Source organism: Saccopteryx bilineata, chromosome 1, assembly GCF_036850765.1.
Source record: "Saccopteryx bilineata isolate mSacBil1 chromosome 1, mSacBil1_pri_phased_curated, whole genome shotgun sequence".
Lineage (NCBI taxonomy): Eukaryota > Metazoa > Chordata > Mammalia > Chiroptera > Emballonuridae > Saccopteryx > Saccopteryx bilineata.
Window position 1 is genome coordinate 124,272,491 of NC_089490.1, and position 26,918 is coordinate 124,299,408.

A 26,918-nucleotide genomic window follows, 5' to 3' on the forward strand; every position below is an offset into this window, starting at 1 on the left:
ATCACAGGCTGATGCTCTCTCTATCTACTGTGCTACCATCAGGTCAGGTTCAACCATAATATCTTGACAATGAACTATCAATTCAGATATTGCCTACACTTAGAATTACTTTAACACTATTAAATTTCAATTCATTTCTTCGAAGACTTGTATGTCAACATACAGCTCCATGTTTTATAGGACATACTCGAACTCATTCCATGCTCTATGGAGCTTTAGCACAAGGGAATGCCCTTGTTGATCAAGCTACCCAAAAGAAAATTATTTGGAGCAACCATGACAGATCGAGCAATTCAGTCTCATACTATTCATCACCAGAACGCTGCAGCCCTGTGTAAACAGTTTCAACTTGCTCGGGAAGCAGCATGGCAGATTGGTAAATCCTGTCCAAGGGGTCCTATACTACAATCTGTCCCTTCATTTGGAGTTAACCCTCAAGAATTCCTGCCAGGACAACTTTGGCAAATGGATGTTACTCATATACCTTCATTTGGCAAACAGTCCTATGTCCACATTACAGTGGATACCTATTCTGGATTTATAGTAACCTCTATCAAAACAGGAGAGGCTGCTAAGTATGTTATAGCTCATTGTCTGTATGCATTTTTCTATTATTTGATTTCCTAAACTGGTTAAACTGACAATGCTCCTGCATATGTAGCAAAAGCATTTACTGTATTTTGTCAAACCTTTCGAATTATAGGTATCACTTACAATCATTAAAGTCAAGGTATTATTAAAGTGTACTCAGAAAATATTTTAAGGTTGATTTAAAAAAAATTTTTAAAGGGGGGAGTCATATCCTGGAACTCCTATGGGTCTACCATATCATGCTTTTTACTTAAAAATTTTAAATTTCTTTTGAATGCTGAGGAACAGGAGACACCAAATTTTTTTCTCCTGCAAACTACTACCTTCTTTTATTTGATCCAGCTAATAACACTGTTTTGTCTTTTTCCAAATAGCGCCAGGTATATGGAAAAGGTTTATATAGGTGGATGGGGATCCTCAAACCCCTCAGCGAGATCTTCTGAGCATGGCCTTTAAGGTACCAAGAGGCAGAAAAAGCCCAATAGAGATCAGGTGAACTACCAGCTTTTAGGATATGCCCTTAAAGGTTCCAATGCCCCAAAGAAGTCTCATAGGATTCCATCCGGGACCTGCTTCAATAGTGAATAGGAAGGTCATTGAGCTAAAGCCTACCAGGCTTACATGCCTTTGCTGTGAGGAAAAGGGACACTGGAAGGTAGGCTTCCCCCTTGCTCCTCTAAAGGAGGGTTCAGTCTCTTCCAGCCCTGCTCCAGCCACCTATGACCTAACCTTGCCCAGAATGCTGGGGTTTGCCACTGAAGGCTGAAGGTGTCCAGGGCCATCGGTCCCATCTATGACACTGTGGACGAGCCTAGGGTATTTCTCCCAAGAAGCAGGTAAACTGATCTCATTTGCACAAGGGCCACTTAACTATGTCTTGCCTGAATAGTCAGGTTTTTTATTCTTCCCTCAAAGATCTCTATTGTGGGTGTTGATAGTCCTATTTTCTGCTGCTTTGTTTAATATATAGTGTTTTCTTTATTCCTCCTACCTTAATGCCCCACTCATTTCAGGCTGGGACCTACTCCTAATTAGGAGCTCTCTTTCCCCCCTTTTCCAACTTCTATTATGAATTTACCTTTGCCACCCAACTTAGTGTATCCCAAGGTTCTCTTTACCACGCCACAGTTGCAGAGCTCCAGGGAAAAGCATCCTGGTCTCATCTCTCCAGGCAGAGGAGAACAGAGGCTCCATCTCCACACATGCTGCAGATGGCTTTTCCAGTCTACCTGAATCATTACCAGCTAGAAGCAGCGGTCATTGGGCCTTAGACGTGAGCTGCAAAGTATAGAATTGTGACAACAATTCCAGTGCCATGCGGACTTTTCTTGGATGTGGTCTTTTTCTGGACTCCTGCTCCTTGTGATAGCTCCTAATGGACTGAACTGGGGTTGGGTTGCGTATGCAGGGATTTGGAATGGTGTTGGGGCCAACTTGGACTTGGTGAACATGTTAAGGACACTACTCTTTTATGGATTCTTGTTGTATTGGCCAAAAGTTTACTTAAAGGCTTCAATTACAGTAAAAAAAATGTGTGTGTGTGTGTGTGTGTGTGTGTGTGTGTGTATATATATATCTGGATAAAGAAGATGTGGCACATATACACTATGGAATACTACTCAGCCATAAGAGATGATGACATTCTATCATCTGCAACAAAATGGTGGGATCCAGATAACATTATACGGGGGTGAAATAAGTAGATCAGAAAAAAACAAGAACTGCATGATTTCATACATTGGTGGGACATAAAAACGAGACTAAGAGACATGGACAAGAGTGTGGTGGTTATGGGAGGGAAGGGAAGGAGGGAGAGGGAGAGGGGCACAAAGAAAACTAGATAGAAGGTGACGGAGGACAATCTGACTTTGGGTGATGGGTATGCAACATGGTTGAATGACAGGATAACCTGGACATGTTTTCTTTGAATATATATAGCCTGATTTATTGATGTCACCCCATTAAAATTAATAAAAATTTATGTATAAAAATTTTTCAATTCATTAGGTTTATCCAACATTGAGCCTAAGCACCAATGACTTCCTAAGCACCAAATGAGATAAAATGGCTTAAAGTATATTTTTGCCAGAAAGGTCACTGCTAGTTTTCTCATTTTCTTCCTTCATCAAAACTCTTAATAAAAATAATAAAGAGAAAAAGCCAAGGAATAAATAGATGACACCTGAAAACCATAAACTAACCAAGACACTTTAGGTATGGTTTTTCAGCTATTAGTCTGTATTATCATACTGTCAAAAAAACCAGTTTCCTTCCTAATTTCTCAGAACTTTATGATACAAAACTATATTTTATAAATGATGGCATCTGAAAATAGGTTAGCTCTATTAAAGAGAAGTTAATTTTGCATGATTTTTGGATCTCAGAGAACTCATACTGGCTTCTGGGGAACACTGTTTTTTTTTCTAAGTGTTGAGAAATTATCTATGTAATAACAGAATCTGGAATTTTATTTAAATTCTTAAACCATAGCACTGTAAAATTATAAACCTTTCTCCTACTTTAAATTCAGGGTAATATTTACTGATCTTGAGTCTTCTAGCATTTCATTTCTTCCATGTCCTATTTCACTTTTTCCAATGATGAGTCTTCAAAAACAACATCTATTTAATAACCACCTTACCCCACCCCATATCCTTGCCCAGTGTGTACAGGTTAATTATGGGCATTCTGACCATTCAAAACTTGAAATCAAAACATCCAAATATTACCTTTAATTGTTTTCCTTTCCATACCTGTCCACATCCAAACTATCAGCTAGAGCTATTCATAATATATGAAATCTTTACTGCTTCTTGCCATTTCTCCATGGACACTCCAGTACAAGCCAGAATCACCTCTCACTGTACTACTGTAATGGACTTCCCACTGGTATCCTTGCTTCTGCTTCTGTCCCCTACAGTTTCCTCTCTGCACAGTAGCCAGGGTGAGCTTTTCAACAGGTTCATCTGACCAAGCCACTCCTCCAATAACAACTTGCTTCGGATAAGACCCAGTGGCCTGACCCTGCCTTCCTCTCCAATTTCATCTCCATATGCTCCCTCCCACCCCCACCCCCACCACCTGCTTTAACTACACTGGCTTTCTTACTGTTCCTGGAGCTTAACACACTCACTGTCTCTTCTGGGTCTTTGCCTTCACCGCTTCCTCTCCCGAGGGTCCCCGTAGAATTTCACATGGCTTGTCATCACTCATGTCTCAGGGGTCATCTCCTCAGGAAGCTTTCCCTGGCCTCTTTATCTATAATAGCACTCCCAACTCTTGCCCTTGCTCTATTTTATTTCCTTCATTTGATTTATCACTATCTTTAAGTATGGTATATTTATTTTCTTATGTCTATCTTTAGCCCTAAAATGTAAAAACTTTCAAAGCAAGGGGCTTTTTTCCTGTCTTACTCACCAATATATTTCCAGCATCTATAATAAGTAATACAAAGTGGGTACTCAAAGTAATTTTTAAATGAATTAAATTGAGTGTTAACTACAAAGAAATAAATCTAATAATAGAAATTCTGATCTTGGTGGAGACAGGGAGAAAGATGTAGGACTTAAGGCAACTTTGGCAAGCCCTCCTGTCACACTGTGCTTCAGGACCCCTACGTGACAGCATGGTCTTTGTTCACTAACTACATCAACTAACAACCAACAGGTCCAGTCTGCATCCTCTGATATCAAAAACAGCAGCATCTGAGAGCCTTCAATCGCAAGTGTGAGGCATGGTTATTTTTTTCCTATCTCAATCATCACTCTTCCAATTGAATAAATGAATCAAGTAGATTGAAGCTAAGGAAAAATAAAGCAAAATTAGAATCTGGCAAAAAGCAAACCCAGTGCCTGGGGCAGCCTGGGGCTGATGAATGATGACAGCTAGCAGACAAATCCTGTTCCCCATTCTAAATTCTGTCTACTAAACAAATTAGCAAGCTCATCCATATCTGCACGGCGTTTACCTTATGCGGCAACAGCTGCTGCAAAATCATGATGCTGACTTTTTGGGTTGTGGTCTTGCGGATGGGACACAGTTACAGGCCCATCGAGGCGGGAAATAAAATGACAGCCTGATAGCATCAGGAAGGGGTTTGCAAGGGCTTGGAGGATATAGCTTCAGGGTTACCTGTCCTGAACCTACCACTCCCCCTCACTCCTCCCCCAATAGTAGATGTTTGAATGGTGAAATGTGAAAAGTTCATTCATGTGCACATATTAAACTATGTAAAACTGAAAACATTAAGTTATTAAGAAGAAATTTGTGAGATATATAATATTATATCAAGATTATGTTTTAAAACATGGTCCTTTTCATGAAAACTAGCACTCAGTATGAAAATTATCTTTAAAAATGAAAAAAGTCTTCTATTAATTAAAAAATGTGATACAATACTATCTTGTACTTAGCACAAAAGAAATTTTGTCCTTAAAAGAAGAGAGACCAAATACAACTTATACAACACAACAAATACATCTTTCTCTAGATGTTTAACATGAAAACAGCTAAGAAGGAAAGAAGGGGTTTATGACTAATTATACAGGGAGCGGTCAACGTGTACCTCCATGAAGACAGAGATGTAAAATAGTCTTAAATCACCCTATGTCAAGGAAACATAGAACTATGAGTGGCTTAGTTTATGATACACAATAGCATTGCAGAACTGAGAAGCTGACCACCATGGAGTATAGGGAAAGGTGACTAAAAGAAAACGAGAGACAGTAAACTAAGTCTGTTTCAGGCATTTTCTCATCAGAGCCCTGAAATTCTTCAAAGTGGATTGTATCACTTACACCAAGAGAAATCCTGCACCTCTCTTTCCCTCTGGCTAATCATGCCCCTTCACATTAAGAGGCAACAAAGCAGTGGAGGCATCCCAAGAGAAGGCAAGTCTTTGCTCATCTGACAAACAAAAAAGGGAAGATCAAGAACCTTATTGTAGTTGAGTGAAGCCAAGACACAAGAAAGAGAAGTGTCAGGCACAGATCAACTTCCCAGGGGCCTTCAGCAAATCCTACCATTTCAATGATCTGTACAGAGGCTACCTCACAACACCAATCTGCAGGGTCCCTAGTCCTCTGGCTTTACTATTAGAGGCTGATATTTGTTGACTGTCCAGAACAAGCTGAAGAGCTAGCTTCTTTCTGTTGGCAATAGATGTTAAGGTCCTTGTCATCTGAAGGGGTCTCACAGAGTAGGTGTGGTTTTTCCCACCTCTCTTCTGTTCTTAAGCATTTGGTACTTAACCCACCAAGTTGTACAATTCGTATCTGCACAATTGTCTGCTTTTTCATTAGATTATGAGAAAACATATCTAGATAATACCTGAAAGAGCTAATCAGTGAGTAATAAGTGGTGAACATAAGGGTGTTTTTTGTTCACATTTCCCTTAAGTTAGAAATAAAGATGAAAACAGTAGAAGGGCATTGTATCAAATAACAAAAAGAGTATTTCAATTTGTTCACAATCATACTATTCTTACTGGCTTTCTGCAGAAGTCTAAACTTTTTTTTTTTTTTCAAATTATGATAAATCTGTTCATGAGATGGTGGGCTTCAAGATATCAGAGATAATGTTTTCTCCCCTAACATAATGCTTGATGATCTCATAGATTCTCAGTAAATGCCTGTTAATTAATAAGTATTCTATTAAGACCAGCTAGATATTGATGATTCTCTCATTTCCTCCCTCCGTCACTCATTATGCCTTTCTTAAAAGAAGAAACTAATTTTAAAAGATCAGTCCCTTCCTTCTTTAGTGAACAAGAGCTTGAGCTAAAATGTACCAACACAGGGGTGAGGACAGCAGGGGAATTCACTCAGGCGCAGAGGCGGGGGGTGGTGAGAACAGATAACACAGAACTAAATTTTCAAAATGATTGCTACCATTTTGTCAGCAGCCTCAGGTCTTCAGAGCCTAGAAGCCACAAATCAGTGTTTGGTATTGACCATCCACAAAGTTCAATCCAGGGAAATGCTAAAAGAAGAGCCATTTTGGAAATGAGAGTATTAATGGTGACTTGAAGGAAATAGAAATAATTTGGAAAAAATTATTTTCCTATTGCTCTCTGATTTGCTGTGTGACTTCAGATGTATGAGTGAGTTCTCTGTGTCTTATGCTCCTTATCTATGAAGCTGGTGAAAAAAAAATCCACTAAATTCATTATTTGTCAATAATTCTAATAGAATTAAGTTAAATATTTCTACATTTTGTGACCCTTAAAGGTTAGTCCCTTAGGGTGACTAACATAATGAAAATAATCCTACAGCATCCTCCTTGTGGAAATAAATGATCAATCATTCATATTCAGTATTGTTATCTCCCTTATTGTCTATTCTGGGATGCTGAAAATAAGTAACTTATTATTTTATGGACTCTGACACACTGGTCCTTGTCACACTTCTGCTTCTAATCTTGCAGAACTCTCAAGCTGAAAACCACTTTCAAATAGGGATTTCCTGGGTACCACTAACACTGACATCAAAGCCTTCAGTTCAAGGGCCACATCTTTTCTCCCACTCCCCTGATGTCTCTGTCTGGCCAGCCCTCACTAAACAAAATGCCCTCTTTATCTCAAAGAAGTGCAGAGTGCTATGAGAAGGTGTCTGAGGAGAAAGGTTATTGGTTGCAATTGTTTGAAAGATTCTAATAATTGCAGCTAGGGATCTATCCTCTCGTGTCACCTAAGTTAGAAAATGGGTCAGACATAATGCATGTGGTTAAGTGCCTAAACTGAAAAGGTGCTATTTTGTTTTAAATGGCATAGTCTTTACAAAGGCTAAGGTTACTGGTGCAATGCTCTCTCATTTTAAAATGTATCAGGAACATGCCCTCTGAGGGTCAGGCTTTCATTTGCTGATGTTAATTCTCAGCTGCCTGCTCCTCGTCCTTCTTTGTACCCTGTGTCTTAGCTGGGCACGCTCCTGATTCCCTGCTATATCCAGACAGTCCGTGTAAATAGTGTTTATGCTAAGGAAATCATGTTCAGTGTGACTGGAGCACACAGAAACTGATGTTGTTGTCACTTTAGATTAAGCTCTTATTTTAGTAAAGGAGGCAATTGGAGCAGGCAGCTGAGTGGCCAAATGAAATATTCAGCTCATTTCATTTAGAGCTGCCCTGTTTCCATTGTTCATGCCGGCAAGGCTGGTTAACCCAGTGGGTGCCGGCATGGCAGCAGCCCCGCTCAGTCACACTTCCACGCTCAGGCTTCCTCCAGCTAACCCTTCCTAAATCATCTGCCAACACACTAGAAGCAATCAGGTGAACAATGTAGGAGCAGCCATCCCTGGATACAACTTGGTGAAATTCTGCCCATTTGTGAAGCCAGAATGAGTGCTTTAAAAAAGGGGTCATCTGCATGTGTGCAGAGTATGTCTAAATCTCCAGGTACAAGGGGTAGACTGGTGAGATGCTTAGGAAGGATGTTTTGGTGCTGATAGCAGAAATGTTAAAATATAAAATGTGTTTACTAAAGGAAGATGTTGGACTTAATTCCTGAAATATTGTAAGTACTGCCCTGTGACAAGTTATTTAAAACACAGGTACACACCATCAAAACTAATAAACTATTTACAAAGAGTTTTTTTGAAACTTATTATATATTTAGAAAGACTTATGTACAGACAACCATAGTAATAGTGTGTGTGCTACTACTTTCCTGGGAATGCCATTGACTAATGGTGACCTGGCCACATTTCAGAACTTGAGACACCTGTTCAGAGACTGTCCCAACGTTCCATTATAATTCCATTCTGATCGGGAATCTGCTGACTGACGAGGCTTTCTATTTTCCTCTCTTCCTCCTTCCCCTCCCTCTCTCCTTCCTGCCTCCTTCTTTATTTTTCTCCTTTGACAAGTTAAACCAGAACAGGTAGCTTAGACACATAATAAAGATATATATATACATATGTATATATATTATTTTTATATATCAAGTCCCTGGTTAAGTGAAGGACTTAAAACAATTTTTCACCGATAAAAAATGCTTTGTAGAATAAATGATTTTTATCACCATAAGACCCTGAACGGTTGAAATTCTTCTTAGCAGCAGCTTACAGATATTATTAATGTCCTTATAAAGTACCAGTTATCAGTGAAAAAAATAACATTGTTATTATGGAAATACATTCAATACCAAAGACATAATGAGTGACAATTATATACTTGTACTAGGCTCTATGCTAAGTTAAAAGTGACCCTTACCTATATGGTAGCTAAGCATTTAAGAAGTATTTATTCTGGGGATTCAAGTTTTATGGGGGCCCCAAAACTTATGCATAGTTAGACTAAGAATACAAATTAAAAATATTAATTTAACATAAAAGTGAATAGTTATTTACAATAAAAAAACCCAATAAATTACTACTTTAAAATGCTGAGATATATCACAAACATCACAAAAGCTAGAAAAAAGCATTTTATTCATATTAATTAGTTCTCTGACTCCACCACTCTAATGCTTTAACCCCGTACAGTTGGTTGTTGGCGGCAGATTCTTTGCCTCTTTGTAAATGTCATTTTCTATAGAGAAAAACAGAAAGATAATCCATTTTTTCATCTAGTATGTTTGATTACTCAAATTTATTTTTATCTATACATAATAGGGATTCAGAAAACATGAACTTGCAGGCACACCAGGGTACTTACTGCCTGTATTATTGTTATAAATTTGTGCCCTAAAAACACAGGTATCTAATAAATTCTGTTTAAGTAATATCTATCAAAAAGAAAAACATATGGATGTGTTAATAATAGTATTAACTGCATTAGTCATTCAATCTCTGACAGGAGAGAACTTCTATTATGACTGGGCACTGGTACAAACCATATCCTCTATTTACAATATGACACATCTAATAACAAGACAGTTCTCTACAGGGTAGCTTCTGCTTCTGGATGTTTCAAATCTGGTGTCACTCCTCCACCCACGTGTCAGGTGTCAGAGCTGTAGGACATGTCCATAGGACATTATGGCTCCTGGTTCCTCACCTGTGTGTCAGAATGCTCTAGTGAACTGGCAAAGTAGAACATCATTGATAGCTTTACTATTATAGAAGGGTCTGCAAAAATATAACTGTATCTAACTTAATTAAAAATTATTATATCCCCAATGCGCCTCCCCCTTTGATGGATCTCCTCCCACAAACATCAAAACAAACCCATGGCCTCTCCAAAGCCACTGCAAATCAGAAAAGTAATGGAGGAAGGGTGAAGTAGAGGCATCAGTCATACATAATTGCAATTAAAATAGTTTACTTTGCAAATTTTACAAAATATGTGATCAACTGAACACACTGCTTACTGCTTCCCTCCACACCTGGGACAGAACTTTTAAGGGAGAAGGCCCCTAAAGTGTACTTTTGCCTCTGGTGAAATAATTCACTCCTTTTCTAGTTGAACAAATGCTTTTTAAATAACAAACATCAGATATTTGTCAATAATTGTGATTATAAGTATCTATTAAAAGAATTTATTTTAAGGCACAGTAATTCCAACTGGTAACTAACAATAATTGAGGAATTCAGTGGAAAATAAAAAGAATGGTGTCTGAAACAACTTTTGTTCTTGAAATTATAGAGCTGTTAGTACTAATTTTCTAAAAAAAAAAAAGAACTTCTATATCTAAAGTATAAGCAAAATGTAAAATTAAACACTTTTTTCAAATTGCCACATATTTCAGCAGCTAAAAAACAGATAATGGTTGAGAAGAGCAGGCTAAGTTGGCTCCTGGCAGGAAAACTATGGAAATATGCATTTGGAAATTGTTTTCCAAAAATCCTATGGAAATAAATAAGAGAAGGAAATAATTCCAAAATTTATTTTTGATGCAATTTTCTCCTATGCTGACTCTTCAAAACAAATTGCAATCTAATAACATATTTTCGTTAAAAAATACACAGTTATGTTTGTTGTATAAATAGAAACAACATATTTACCCATTCAACAAAATATCAAGTCAAAATATTCTACACACCAGTAAGAATATTTTTATAATTTTTGAAATAAGATTTTCATATTCACTTTATTCATTTGAATTATCTTTGCTTATATATTAGAAAGATACCAATTCTTTGTACCCCATTGACTAAAAAGATAAAACAAACTTGCCATCAAATCATCAGTCTTAAGAAATCCAATTCATAATTCAGTACACTCATGAAAGTAGCTGAACTTATCCAAGTTTTAATAGACTTCCCAAACCATTCATTAAGAGTTTAAGGGAGTTCCTTCCTCTTTGTTGGACAGCAAAAAAAAAAAGTTTAAGGGAAAAATCAATGTTGGATTTAGAAATCAGATTCAAGCTGAAGCTTTTGAGATAATACAGCCCAATCTCTGAAGTGGTGACCTGTTTATTAGCTCTTTTAGGTTTTCATATCTTTTCATTTTGTTTATTTTCTTTGTTCCTATTTCTTTTTTATTTTTTTAACTGAATTTATTGAGATAACATTGGTTAATAAAATTATGTAGGTTTCAGGCATACAATTCTATAACACATCATCTGTATATTGTACTGTGTGTTCACCACCCCAAGCCAGGTATCCTTCCATTACCATTTATCCCCTTTTTACTCTCTTTCACCTCCACCCACTGTCTTTTTCCTCTTAGAAACTGGGTGGCCTTGCCACCTAAACCATAAGCAAATGAAATGTGGATTCCAAAATATATTTTAAGATGTCAAGTTTGTGAGGAAGGGTTGGGAAAGAATGAAGACATTTTGGAACGTTGCTGAGCAACAGCAAAGCTATAACCAAAGCACAAACCTCCTGAAGTCTGTAGAAATAGATGTTAATGAACAGAACCAATTATAGCCAGCTCAAAGTCAACAACAGGGAATAAAGTCATTCAAATATATACTCCAACAGACCAAATTTGGACCTGCCAAGTCTAGTTTCCCGTTTCACTTCTCTGATCTGTTAATAGGAATAGACAAAACGCTTCATTGTAATAGTGTTGCTACCCCAGATACATCCCAAAATACAACTGACAATGAAGAATAAACCACCCATCACACACACACACACACACACACACACACACACACACACACATGCGCGCGTGTGCGAGCTTGCGCACACATATTGGTGTTTTGCAAGTTGTGGATTGCCATCGGTTCATTCAAATAATGTATGCAATAGAACTGAAACTTATCAAAGAAGACATTTAACAAAGCCTAATGAAAAAACTGACTTTTAAATGTCATTGTTTATAACAGGGGTTAGCACAGTATGGCCTGTGATCCAAATCCAGCTCACTGCCTGTGAAATAAGAATGGCTTAATGAGTTAACATTTACAATCAATTTAATGATAGAGAACATTAACTTTGAACTATAATTAAGTGAAATGTCTCCCCCCAAAAAGAATTCAATTTTCCTCATTATTAGACTTCTATTATAAAAAATTTACTCAATTATTATAATTATATTTTGAACTATGTCAATAAAATTTTTGTGGAAAAAAATTTTCCTCTTAAAGTATTTACACAATAGCTTCCATTTCATCTCCTAGCCTACAAAAACTAAAATATTTACTATCTGGTTCTTCTTAGAAAAAAACATTGCTGATATATAGTCTAAAACTATCTAATCTACAAAATTGTTTCAGCTCCACCTACTTGTAGCTTTTATAACATATGTATATACACATGCATTTGGAGTACATAACATAACTACTTCTATGAAAGATTTACAACTACCTTCTAAGGTTTCCTAAATCACTGCCAGGAAGAGACCACAATAATCACCCCTACAAATAGAGTCCTAGGGAGAGCTCACAATAATGAAGAGTATTTATCTAACCTCAGAGTAATAAAATGAAAAGGAGGTACTGATTTTACCCAATAGTTTAGTTTGAAAATTATAATGCCGAATGCTAGTAAGAGTAGACGAGAAAACTCACTTATACATTAACACATGGCACAATCTATCTGGAAAGCAATTTGGTTACAGATAACAAAATCTATTAAAATATCATACTTATATACTGTGACATGATAAATCCACTTTCATAAATTCAAAAATAGGAAACATACACATATATAAAGATGTTCAATAAACTGTTATTTACAACAGTGACCTGGCTCAATCACTTTTTTCCCCCTGCTAACAGCTCTACCATTCAACAAGTTACAGTAGCAAGAAATCTTAGAACTATTATTTCCCTCACAACATCATAGCCAATAATTCCTCCCCCTCAGTCTTCCACATCTTTTTCTTTTTCATCTCTATAACTACTCTCTTGGTTTAGAAACCTGCCATTTCTCTTTTGGATTGTTGCAATATTGTCCTGGGGATGAATCTGCAAAGTGAGGCTTATGCTTTTGCAATTTGGAGGCATTATAAAGAAAAAGAGGGTAAAATTGCAAATACAAAATCTGTCACCAATGCTGACATTAAGAGGAGCATAACAGAAGCCTAGTAATACAAAAGCAAAAGTACAGCTGATCAACGTTAAAAACACACACTTTTCGCAAATTTTATAAAAACATATGACCGTAAGAACACATTTTAGAGTCCCTTCCAAAATACTGTCAGAGACCCATGGAAGCCAAGTGTTATGTATCATTTATTTAAAATTTAAACTTTATTACAGCCATGTGTGTGTGTATATATATATATATATATATATATATATATATTATTAACCCATTAGCTTTCTTTTTTGTGTGACAGAGACAGAAAGAGTAACAGATAGGGACAGACAGAAAGGAAGGGAAGGAAAGGAGAGAGATGAGAAGCATCAATTCTTTACTGTGGCTCCTTAGTCTCCTTGGTTGTTCATTGATTGCTTTTTCATATGTGCCTTGACGTCGGGTGGAGCGGGTGGGGGGGAGAGGTGGACCTGCAGCAGAGAAAGTGACCCTTTGCTCAAGCTAGCAACCTTTGGGTTCAAGCTAGTGACATGGGGTAATGTCTATGATCCCATGCTCAAGCCAGCAACCCCGCACTCAATCTGGTCAGCCCGTGATCAAGCCAGGTGAGCCCACAGCTTAAGCCTGTGACCAAGGGGCTTCAAACCTGGGTCCTCCATGTCCTAGTCTGACACTCCATCCACTGCGCTACTGCCTGGTCAGGCTAAACCCTTAGCGTCTAAAGACTGTAATTTCTAAGCCATACAGCCAATTATATTACTGAAAATTAATTTTCCAAAAGTAAAATTCTAAACATAATCCTTCCCTACTAGAAAACTCTCTTGCCAATAGGATAATTGGCACTAATCCTTCCATGAGAGCACCTCCACCTACTTTAATATCCTCATTATCTGTTAGTATAGACATGTGCATTATTTACATTTCCTGTATGATGTTATTTCAATCCTTCCATATCTTAGCAAATGTTCTTTCCTCAAACTAAAATTAAGTTTTTTCTCTTTTCTGGCTAACAGATTTCTTCACATGTTACTATCTCAACTTACCAGATAAAGCATTCCTAGACCTGACAAGAGTGGATGGAAGCTCTTTGGCCGACAATCTTCCAGTATAGCACTTAGCACCTATTATAAGGACTAATTCACTGTCTGTTTCCAGTGATACTTTAAAAGCTCACTCAAGGCAGAAACCTTGCCCTAGCCCTCTTTATTTCCTAAGGCACTGTAGCAAGTGCTCAGTAATCTTAACTGAGCAAATGAATAAAAATGGAGGAGAAGCAAATATACCAAAAAGTTAAAAGTAATCTTTACTGTTTTTGCTTACTGGTATTGTTAGCAATATTTTACCCTTATTTAAAAACATTTTTGTTATGCTTTGGCCTGATAGCTCAGTGGGTTAGAGAATCTTTCAGGGTTGCAGGTCAGGGCACAAATAAGAATCAACCAAAAAATGCATACAAAAGTAAAACAACAGAAATTGATGTTTCTTTCTACCACTCTTCATTCTTCTCTCTAAAAAAACTAATAAAAATTTAAACACATTTTTGTTATGTAACTATATTTATTTAATAGTGGGAAATCTAATATATAATAAAATATTTCTTTGAGGCTTACTCTGATTTTCACTCGATCTGCTATCTAATTCTCAAAACTCTGCACACCTGTGCTAGATTTATGAACATGGCCAACAGTCTATTTGAAAAAATGTTTAGATCCCTGTACACAATTAGCTATATAAATATCATTAGTGCAGCTTCATTAAACTGTATTTTCTTAAATATGTCTCAGTACACATATTTATCAGTAAGTGAGTATCTATTAGACTTTTGACAAGAAAAATCTTATAATGGACTTATTTCTGTAGGTATATATTTAAGGTGCTAACCGGAAAAAAAAATTTTTAAAAATTTGCCATCTGGAATAAAGCAGTGATGAATACTACAAGACTCAAATTATGTTCACATGCATAAAGCCACTTTTCCGAATCACTATTATAATTCCTACCTCCCACTAAGATGCAATAAAAATTCTTTTAAAAAGGAAAATATCCAAAATAATCTGATAATTCTCCTAAATACAATTCTCATTGAAGCTGAACATATTTTATTTCAATATTTTTAGTAGAGCTATCATTACTGTTATCCAGTAAATGCCTACAGAAACTTTATGGAAGAGATTTTTTTTTCCTTTTCCTTTTTGCATGATTTAAATATGTTGTTTTAGTCCACATGGTTTAAATATCCCCTAAGGGAAGCAGACCGCATATATATGGCACATTTAGATATGCTTACAAGTCAAGAACACCAGAAATGTAAACCACAAGACACAGGAATAACACCACCAAACTCAAGTTGACAACATTTTAGTAGCTTCAGACCTATTTGAATCCTGGAATAATCTATACCTCTAGTTCAGGTATAACTTCACCTTATAGCTTACGGTATAACGGTATTAAATTTGGACCCTCTTGCCCAACATTTTCCTGTTTCTCCTTTTTGTAAAGCAAGTTATTTTAGTTTATGCAATGGTATGTTTAAGTAAGGTTTCCATTTTGAAATGGATCCATGCCCCACCTAGCCTGGTTTGGCAGTTGAAAGGAAAAACAGCACTGCCCTCATTGCACAGACCTGTATTCAAGAGTTACCTGAGATGAAGTATAGTTTAGGTGCAAGAACATAAATTCTATAGTCACTAGTTATGGTACAGAATTCCTGCAATGGAATCTCAAGATCCATGTGACACTGAAGTCAAGGAGCCTTATTGAATCCTGGTATTATGAGTTGAATTATATCCCCTCAAAATTCATGTTGAAGTCCTAACATACCCAGTATCTCAGAATGAACATTTGAAAATAGGGTCATTGCAGATGTAATTAGCATATAGATCTTACAAAAAGGGGAAATTTGGACATGGAGACAGACACTCATAGAGGAAAGATGATGTCAATACACAGGGAGAAAATGCCATCTATTCAATACAAGACAAGGAGAAGAATTTCACAGCCCTCACAAAGAACCAACCGTGTTAACACCTTGGTCTCAGATGTCTAGCGTCCAGAACTGTGAAACAATACATTTGTTATGTTAAAGACATCCTGTTTGTGGTATTTTGTTATAGTAGCTCCAGCAAATCAATATATCTGGTTTCTTCAAATGTCAAATCCTTAATATAAAAGTTTCAGTACCCTATAAAGATTAGAAACCAAATGGTAGGTACTCAAAAGAACACAGGCAACACTTTTTTAAAAATCATTGTAGGGTATAATATTTGAAGTATTTTATTTCATTTCCTTGAATTGTGCTTCTTTCTCCATTTGGTCAGCCAAGGAGCAGATATATCACCCCTCAAAAACATGGTACCTCACAAACTCACATGGTTAAGTAAAGAATCTAAATATAATTTATGTTTATCTACAGAAGAATAAAGTTACATTTCTGGCACACTCAACTTCTAAACAGAGACATACCTGCCACATATGGGGAAGCTGGTCTAAGACTTCCAAGGATCCTCTTGAAGAATGTCTTTATACCATGGACTGATTAAAAAGCCTAGAAGAGAATTAAGAACTAAGTTATTTAGAGGCAGATTTATGGCATGTGGAGTCAAGGCTGACTCTTTCAAACATTAGTTATCTGGGGAAATATCAGAAAATGGTGATAAGCTGAGCATGACAGAATACAGAACATCTATAGTACTACAGAACACTCAGATTACACCTAGACAGGTAATGTGTCAACTGAAGAAAAGAAAATAAAGTGGATCTTTTTCCTTAAGTTCTTTTTGTTTGCTTGCTTATTTAATTTTTTATTTTTATTAAATTTATTGGGTTGATTTGGTTAATAAAACGATTTGGTGCCAGGTGTACAATTTTATAATGCATCATCTGTATATTGTATTGTGTGTTCACTACCCAAGTCAAATTTACTTATATCACCATTTATGCCCCCTTTCCCTCCGGTAATCACCTCACAGTTGTCTGTGTCTATGAGCTTTTTGTTTTTTGCTTAATCCCTTCATCTTTTCCACCCAGGCCCCTAACTCCCCTCCCCTCTGACAGCTGTCACTCAGTTCTCTTGTCTCTTTGAGTATATTTCTATTTTTTGTTTGTTTGTTTATTTTTCTCATTAGATTCTGTGGACAAGTCCTGCCGGGGGTGAGGATGACGGAGACGCAGAGACCCGACTCCGAGGACCAGGTTCAGTGACGCAGATCCACTTTATTCAGGAAGCAAGCAAGCTTATATACACAGGTTCAGCCTATAGGGTGTTACAACATGTTCTTCAAAGCCAATGGCTGAAAAGTTCAGGGAGCTGCGTAGTTGGTACTGAGTCACTTCCTTATAGCGGGCAAGCTCCCTTCCTGGTTGTGCCCAGGAGGGTTCTGGGAGCTGGAGTGTTCTCACAGCATTGCATCAGCCACCACTGCTAAGAATGCACTCTGCACTCCACCCACAAGATTCTATATAAGTGAAATCATATAGTACTCATTTTTCTCTAACTGGTATATTTCAATTGGCTTAATACTCTCCAGGTCCATCCATGTTGTCACAAAAGGTAGATTTCCTTCTTTTTTATGGCCAAGTAGTATTCCATTATGTAAATGTACCACAGCTTTTTTTTATCTAATCATCTACTGATGGCATTTGGGCCACTTTCAAATCTTGGCTATTGTAAATAATGCTGAAATGAACATAGAAGTGCATACATTTTTTGAATTATTTTTTCTGGTGTCCTCAGATATATTCTCAGAAATGGAATTACTGAGTCATAAGAAAGTTTCATTTTTAATTTGTGTGTGTGTGTGTGTGTGTGTGTGTATGACAGAGACAGAGAGGGGGGACAAATAGAGACAGACAGACAGGAAGGCAGAGAGATGAGAAGCATCAATTCTTCGTTGTGGCTCCTTAGTCTCCTTGGCTGTTCACTGATTGCTTTCTCATATGTGTCTTGACCCAGGGGCTCCAACAAAGTGAGTGACTCCTTGCTTAAGCCAGTGACCTCTAGGCTCAAGCCAGCAACCATGGGGTCACATCTATGATCTTAAGCTCAAGCTAGAGACCCTGCATATCAAGCTGGAAAGCCTGCACTCAAGCTGGATGAGCCCATTCTCAAGCCAGTGACCTCGGGTTTTTGAACCTGGGTCCTCTGCATTCTAGTCTGACTCTCTATCTACTGTGCCATTGCCTAGTCAGGTCCATTTTTAATTTTTTTGAGGTAACTGCTTTCAAAATCAAATGTTCCAAAAACCCAGAACACATAGAAAAGAGGAGGCATAGTAGGACATTTAAGTTCCCCATCCTAGAAACTTGGAATTAAAAAACAACAACACTAAATGTTTCTAATAAGAGAAGAAAAATAAATCTAGGTAAGGGCACAGACTGTGACAAGTTGCTACTTCAGATATGGTGTTAAAGGTGTATCTGGCAGAGATCAGGATGATCAGGTAGAGCCAGAGAGAGGAGACTTCCAGCCAGGGGGAACAGCAAGGGCAGTAGTTCCCCCTTATCCAAGGTTTCACTGTTCGTGGTTTCAGTCACCCATGCTCAACTGTAGTCCGAACCATTAAATAAGAAATTTTCAGAAATAAGCAATTCATAGGTTCTAAATTGCACATTGTTCAGGGCACCTCACTTTATCTCATCTTACATCATCACTAGAAGGGTGAGGATAGTACAATAAGATATTTTGAGAAAGCATATTCACATAACTTTTGTTACAGTATACTGTTGGAATTGTTCTATTTTTTGTCATTGGTTTTGCTGTTAATCTCTTATTGTGCTTAATTTATAAATTAAACTTTATCTCAGATATGTATATTCAGGCAAAGATATAGCATAAAAAGGGTTTGGGACTATCCACAGTTTCAGTCATCCATTGAGGATCTTAGAATGTATCTCCCATGGATAGGGAGTGGGGGACTCCTGTACCAAGACTCTGTAGGGAGAGCTTGCTAAGCATGTCCAGGAAGAGCAAAAAAGACCACTCTGGCTGCATGCAGCATGAATTGTGTGAGAGCTAAGTAAGAAACGAGTAAGTTTGAAGAGGACCAAGGGAAGGCTTTGGGCTTCAATCTAAAATCCAATAGTGGATTCTATTCTTTTTTTTAAGTAAGCATTTTTGTTTGAGATAACTGTAGATTCACATGAAGTTATAAGAAATTAATAGAGAGATGCTGTGTACTCTTAACCCACATTACCCAAAAGGTGACATCTTGCAAAGATAGAGTACCATACCAAAACCAAGACAATGACCTTGCTAGAGTCAAGACACAGACTATTTCCATCATTACAAGAACCAATCCCTTGTGTTGCCTTTGTATAGCCATAGTCATTTCTCTTCTGCTCACTTCCTTCTTATTGGTGGACTGGGTGAAAAAAGCGAAGGGATAAAGTACAAATTAGTAGTAGTTACAAAATAGTGACAGGGATGTAAAGTACAGCATAGGGGCTATAGGTAATAATAAAGCAATAAGTTGGTACTGGAAATATTAGGAAACATTTTATAAAGGATATAATTGTCTAACCGCTATGGTATACACCTGAAACCAATACAAAATAATATTGAAGGACAACTGTAATTGAAACATGAAATTTTAAAAATGCTGAAAACTGTTCATCTATTCAAAATTTCTATAATTTTGTCATTTCAAGAATCTTATATGAATAAAATCACACATTCAACATAAGTATCTGGATATGCATCTAGACTGGTGCATGCATCAATAATTCAGTCATTTTTAATGCTGAATAGTGTTCTATGGTATGAAACATTTAACCATTCACTCAATGAAGGACACTGTGACATTTCCAGTTTGGGGTTATTATGAATAAAGTTGTTATAAACATTCACATACAGGTTTTTCTGTGAACATAAGTTTTCCTTTTTCTGGGATAAATGCCCAGGAATGCAACTGCTGGGTTTTATGGTAGTAGTAAGTAAAGTTTTCATTTGAAACCTGACAAACTGTTTTGCAGAATGGCTGCACCATTTTACATCCCCACCAGCATTGTTGGAGTGCGCCACTTTCTGCGTAGCCTTGTCAGAGTTTGGTGCTACACTAAGTTTTATGTTAGCCATTCTGCTGTTTTCTAATAATTGATTGTGTCGAATATCTTACCTTGTGCTTATTTTACATCTGTAGTATCCTCTCCCAGAATATGTTTCCTCATGCATTTTGTCCATTTTCTAATTGGATTTATTTTTTTACTGTGGAGCTTTGAGTGTATAATACTACTTGTCTTTGTCAGATACATGGCTTGCAAATAATTTTCTCCCAGACTGTAGCTTATCTTTTCATCCTTTTAAAAAGTTTTGAATTTTTATAAAACTTTTAATTGTATAAAGTTTTCAATTTTTATCAAGTCCAATTTCTCATTCTTTTTTCATTTAGGAATAATGCTTTTGCTATAATGATAAGAATGCTTTGCCTAACCCAAGATCTTGAAGATTTTCTATCTTTTTTTTATTCATAGAGAGAAGGGGAGGAAAAGAGACAGACTCCCATATGTGCCCTGACTAGGATCCACCTGGCAAGCCCACTAAGAGGTGATGCTCTGCCCATCTGGGGTGTTGCGCTATTGCTCAGCAACTGAGCTCTTCTTACTGCCTGAGGCAGAGGCAATGGAGCCATCCTCAGTGCTTGGGGCCAACTGGCTCCAATCAAGCCATGGCTGCTGGAGGGGTAAGGGGAGAGGGAGAGGGAGAGAAAGAGAGAGAAGTTAGAGGGAAAAAGGGGGAGAAGCAGATGGGCGCTTATTCTGTGCAGGCTGATGCTCAACCACTGAACCAGCTGACTAGGGTGATATTTTATTTTTTTACAAAAGTTTTATATCATTATTTTATATTTAAGTTCATGACATATTTTGAGTTGAATTTTATATAAAAAAGTAACACTTATGTAATTTTATATTTTGCCTATGGATGTCCAGTTGTTACAACACTGTGTGCTGAAAAGGCTTTGTTTGCTCTTTTAAATTAGTTTTGCATCTTTGTCAAAAATCAGTCAGATATATTTGTGTGGGTCAATTTCTGGGTTCTCTGTTCCATTGCATTGATATATGTGTCTATCCCTCTGCTAATATCACACTCTCAATTAATGTAGCTATAGAATAAATACTAAAATTAGGTAGGTTAATTCTTTCCATTTTATTTCTTGATTCAAATCTCTTTGCCTTTCCATATATATATATATATATATATATATATATATATATATATATTTTTTTTTTTTTTTTGCATTTTCTGAAGCTGGAAACAGGGAGAAACAGTCAGACAGACTCCCGCATGTGCCCGACCAGGATCCACCTGGCACGCCCACCATGGGGCGAAGCTCTGCCCACCAGGGGGTGATGCTCTGCCCATTCTGTGCATGGCCATGTTGCGACCAGAGCCACGCTAGCGCCTGAGGCAGAGGCCACAGAGTCATCCCCAGCGCCCGGGCCATCTTTGCTCCAATGGAGCCTTGGCTGTGGGAGGGGAAGAGAGAGACAGAGAGGAAGGCGCGGCGGAAGGGTGGAGAAGCAAATGGGTGCTTCTCCTGTGTGCCCTGGCCGGAATCGAACCCGGGTCCTCCGCACTCTAGACCGACGCTCTACTGCTGAGCCAACCGGCCAGGGCTCCATATATTTTTTAAAAATAATTTTGCCTATATCTACAAAAAGATCTTGCTAGAATTTTGATACCAGTTGTGTTACATTGTGTATCAGTTTGGGAAGTAAACTTTGCTATGGTGAGTCTTCCAGTGCATTAAAATAATATATTTAGCCTTGACTGGATAGTTTGGTTGGTTGGAGCATTGTCCCGAACCACTGAGGTTCCCAGTTCATTCCTCCATCAAGGCACATACAGGACCAGATCAATGTTCCTTTTTCTCTCGCTAAAATCAATAAATAAAATAGTTTAAAAAATATACATGCATTTATATTTTCCATCAGTATCATGTGGCTTTCATAATACTACAAGTCATATATACATTTTATTAACTTTATACCTAACTATTGAATTTTTTCAGTGATGGTCAATGAAAAATGACCAGTGATGGTAATATATTTACATTTTTTGGTATCCTGTATTTATTGCTATTATATAAGAATATATTTAATTAATTTTTGCATGTTTATCTTATATCCTACTACTTTGCTCAACTCACTTATTAGTTTAGTGAGTTTTTTTTTAAGTTCCTTGGAATTTTTTTTATAAGTAATCAAGTCATCTGCAAATAAGAACAGTTTGATTTCTTTCTTTTTTGTCTCTATGCTTTTAATTAACTTATCTTTTGCACTAGCTAGAAAGCACTACAGTGTGTCTGTAAAGTCATGGTGCACTTTTGACCAGTCACAGGAAAGCAACAAAAGACTATAGAAATGTGAAATCTGCACCAAATAAAAGGAAAACCCTCCCAGTTTCTGTAGGATGATGTGGCAGCATGTGCGCATGTGCAGATGATGATGTAACACCGTGTATACAGCGGAGCAGCCCACGGCCATGCCAGTCGAGATGTGGACAGTACAGAGGAAAGTACAGTGTGTTCTGTGGCTCACTAAATTTGAATCCGTGACCAAAGTGCAACATGAATATCGGCGCATTTATAATGAAGCACCACCACATAGGAATAACATTACTCGATGGGATAAGCAGTTGAAGGAAACCAGCAGTTTGGTGGAGAAACCCCGTTCTGGTAGGCTATGAGTCAGTGACGAGACTGTAGAGGCTATTAAGGGATAGCTACCTAAGGAGCCCTAAAAAAGTCTGTGTGTGAACCCACATTGAACTGCACTGAATAGGTATGAAACTGGGAAGGTTTTCTTTTTATTTGGTGCAGATTTCACATTTCTATCATCTTTTGTTGCTTTCCTGTGACCGGTCAAAATGTACCATGACTTTACGGACACACTGTATATTGAATAAGACTGTCGTTGAATGTAGACATTCTTGGTCTTGTTCCTGATCTGGGAGGACAGAATTCAGTCTTACATCATTAATAGTAATGTTAGTTGTAGATTTTTTTTTTCTGTATTTTTCTGAAGCTGGAAACGGGGAGAGGCAGTCAGACAGACTCCCGCATGCGCCCGACCAGGATCCACCCGGCACGCCCACCAGGGGCAATGCTCTACCCACCAGGGGGCGATGCTCTGCCCCTCCGGGGTGTCGCTCTGCTGCGACCAGAGCCACTCTAGCACCTGGGGCAGAGGCCACAGAGCCATCCCCAGCGCCCGGGCCATCTTTGCTCCAATGGAGCCTTGGCTGCGGGAGGGGAAGAGAGAGACAGAGAGGAAGGAGAGGGGGAGGGGTGGAGAAGCAGATGGGCGCTTCTCCTGTGTGCCCTGGCCGGGAATCGAACCCGGGACTTCTGCACGCAAGGCCGACACTCTACCACTGAGCCAACCGGCCAGGGCTAGTTGTAGATTTTTATGTAGTGTTTTATGGATGCTCTATGTCAATTTGGGGAAGGCCTCTGTTTCTTTTTATCTGATTGCTTTATCATGAATGAGGTATTGAATTTTGTCAAATAGTTTCTTTTTTTTCTGTATGAATTAATAGGGTTATGTGCTATTTTTTTTTAACCTGTTAACATGGGTAATCACACTGATAGTTTTTTCTGAGTTGAACCAGTTTTTCATCCCTAAAATAAATCCTCAATTGGTCCTAGTGTGTGTGTGTGTGTGTGTGTGTGTGTGTGTGTATGATTGCATATATAATAAATGCTGAATTCTATTTGCTAATATATTTTTATTAATTTTAAATTTTATTTAGAAAAATTAACGTTAACAGAGTGACATTGATCAATAAGAGTACATAGATTTCGCCTGACCAAGCAGTGGCACAGTGGACAGAGCATCAAACTGGGAAGCAGAGGACCCAGGTTTGAAACCCCAAGGTCGCCAGCTTGAGCAAGAGCTCATCTAGTTTGAGCAAGGCTCACCAGCTTGAGCTCAAGGTCACTGGCTTTAGCAAGGGGTCCCTCAGTCTGCTGTAGCCCCTAGTCAAGGCACATATGAGAAAGCAATCAACGAACAACTAAGGTGTCGTCAACAAAGAATTGATGCTTCTCATCTCTCTCCCTTCCTATCTGTCTGTCCCTATATGTCCCTCTCTCAGTCTCTCTCTGTCTCTGTCACAAAAAAAGAAAAGAAAAAAGAATACATAGGTTTCAGGTAAACATTTCTATAGCATTTGAACTGTGGATTATGTTGTATTCCCATCTCCCAAAGTCAAATAATTTACCATCACATCATATTTGTCTCTATACCCTTTCCCCCACCCACTCCTCGGTTCCCCTCTCCAACAGCTCCTTACCCCTGGTAACCACTTTTATCTATATCCATGAGTCTCAGTTTTATATTCCACCTATGTGTGGAATCATACAGTTCTTAGCTTTTTATGATTTACTTATTTCACTCAGTATACTGTTCTCAAGATCCATCATGTTGTCATAAATGTCATTATTTCTCATGGCTGAGTAGTATTCTATTGTACCACTTTTCTTTATCCAATCCTCTATCAGAGGACACTTTGGTTGTTTCCATATCTTGGCCACTATGAATAATGCTGCGATGAACATGGGGCTGCATGTGTCTTTACATACCAATGTTTCTGAATTTGGGGAGTAGATACCCAGTAGAGGGATTGCTGGGGCATAAGGTAGTTCTATTTTTAATTTTTTGAGGAACCACCATACTTTCTTCCATAATGGTTGTACTATTTTACATTCCCACCAGCAGTGAATGAGGGTTCCTTTTTCTCCACAGCCTCTCCAACACTTATTACCTGTCTTGTTGATAATAGCTAATCTAACAGGTGTGAGGTGGTATCTCGTTGTAGTTTTGATTTGCATTTCTCGAATAGCTAGTGAAGATAAGCATATTTTCATATACCTGTTGGCCATTTATATGTCCTCTTGGGAAGAAGTGTCTGTTCAGGTCCTCTCCCCATTTTTAATTGCATTGTTTGCTTGTTTGTTGCTGAGCTTTGTGAGTTGTCTATTTTGAATATTAACCCCTTATTGGAGTTGTTTATAAATATCATCTCCTATTTAGTTGGCTGCCTATTTGTTTTGTTGTCAGTTTCTTTTGCTGTGCAGAAGCTTTTTAGTTGGATATAGTCCCACTCATTTATGTTTGCCTTTATTTCCCTTGACATTTAGGTCAAATTCATAAATTGTTCTTTATAGCCAAGTTTTATGAGCTTAGTACTTATGTTTTCTTCCATGTAATTTATTGTTTTGGAGCTTATATTTAGGTCTTTGACCCATTTTGAATTAACTTTTGTGCAGGGGGACAGATTGTAGTCAAATTTCATTCCTTTGCATGTGACTTTGCAATTTTCCCAGCACCATTTACTGAAGAGGCTTTCTTTTCTCCATTGTGTTTTTGGCTCCTTTGCCAAAGATAATTTGTCTATATATATATATGTGTGGTTTTATTTCTGGGCTCTGGATTCTGTTCCATTGTTCTGTATGTCTATTTTTCTGCCAATACCATGTTGTTTTGATTATCGTGGCTCTATAGTATAATTTGAAGCCAAGTAGTTTGATATCTCTGGCTTCATTCTTTTTCTTCAGTATGGCTTTGGCTATTTGGGGTATTCTGTGGTTCTATACATACCTGGTAATTTTTTGTTCTGTTTCTTTAAAAAACGACATTGGAATTTTGATGGAGATTGCATTGATATTTGTTAAGAATTTTTGTGTCTGTATTTTTGAAGGATATTGGTCTCTAGTTTTACTTCCCCTTTTTTGATATGGTCTTTGATTTTGGCATCTAGATAATACTACTTTCATATTACAAATTGTTTTCTGTATTAGCTTGTGTAGAATTGGTGCTACTTCTTTAAATGTTTGTTAGAATTCTCTAGAAAAACCATATGGGACTTGGTATTTATTTTTGGAAGTTTTTAAATTACAGATTTAATTTCCTTAATAGTTATAAGGCTATTCAAATTATCTATTTAATACTGGATGAATTGTGGTACTTTGTGTTTTCTAAAGAATAGGTTCATTTCATCTATATTGTCAAATTTATGTGTGTAGAGTTGTTTATAGTACTCCCATATTACTCTTTTGATACCTGCAGGGTATCACTACAGTGTCTGTAGTGATAAACACTTTCTCATTCCTGATATTGGTAACTTGTGTCTTTTCTATTTTTTTCTTTGTCAGTCTTGCTAAAGGTCTGTCAATTTTATTGATCTTTTTAAATAACCAGATTTTAAAAATTGATTGTTTTTCTCTTTTCAAGGTTATTGACTTTTGGTCTTATTATCATTTCCTTCTGCTTGCTTTGGGTATATTCAGCTATATTTTCTCTAGGCTCTTAAAGTAGGAGCTTTGATTATTGATTTGAGACTTTTTCAAATGTATTCATTTAATGCTATAGACTTTTCCTTAAGCACTTTTTTATCTGTGATCCACATATTTAAATGTTGTATTTTGTTTCACTCAGTGCAGTACATTTTTGTGTCCCATGAGACTTCCTTTTTGACCCATGGATTATTTATAGTGTATGCTGCTTAGCTTCCAAGAGTTCAAAGATTTTCCTGTTATCTTTCTGTTATTGGTTTTTAATTTGATTCCCTGGTAAAGAGTGCATTCCATAATACTTTGTTTTAAATCTGTAAAGATGTGTTTTCTGGTCCAGGATTGGTATATGTTCCATGGTCACATGAAAAGAATGTGTGTCCTGTTGCTATTAAGTGAAATGTCAACTAGAGTCTGTTGGCTACATATGGAGTTTTCTATATCCTTGCTGACTTTGCATATAGTTTTCTAGCAACTGATGAATAGGGGTGTTGAAATCTTTAGCTGTATTTGTCAACTGGCCTATGTCTCTTTTTAAATCTGTCACTTTTTGTTTCATGTATTTTGCAGCTCAGTAATTCAGTGCATGCACATTAAGAATTGCCATTCTTTTTGATGGAGCAACTCTTTGATCATATATAATATTCTTCTCTGTCGCTGGTAA

General features: G+C 37.4%; 1 protein-coding gene and 1 non-coding gene across 6 annotated transcripts in view; both read right to left on the reverse strand.

Annotated features, from left to right (window-relative positions):
• The window catches only part of SOX5 (SRY-box transcription factor 5), a 1,095,444-nt gene that overhangs the window by 913,402 nt on the left and 155,124 nt on the right, over positions 1 to 26,918 (reverse strand). For all 5 annotated transcript variants that reach the window (XM_066264766.1, XM_066264755.1, XM_066264754.1 and 2 more), the window contains exon 2: positions 16,428 to 16,509. The gene's annotated coding sequence lies outside the window, so the exon portion shown is untranslated. The remainder of the gene's footprint in view (positions 1 to 16,427; positions 16,510 to 26,918) is intronic.
• TRNAA-UGC (transfer RNA alanine (anticodon UGC)) lies at positions 23,279 to 23,354 on the reverse strand. The gene has a single exon. It is a non-coding gene; the product is annotated as a tRNA-Ala (tRNA).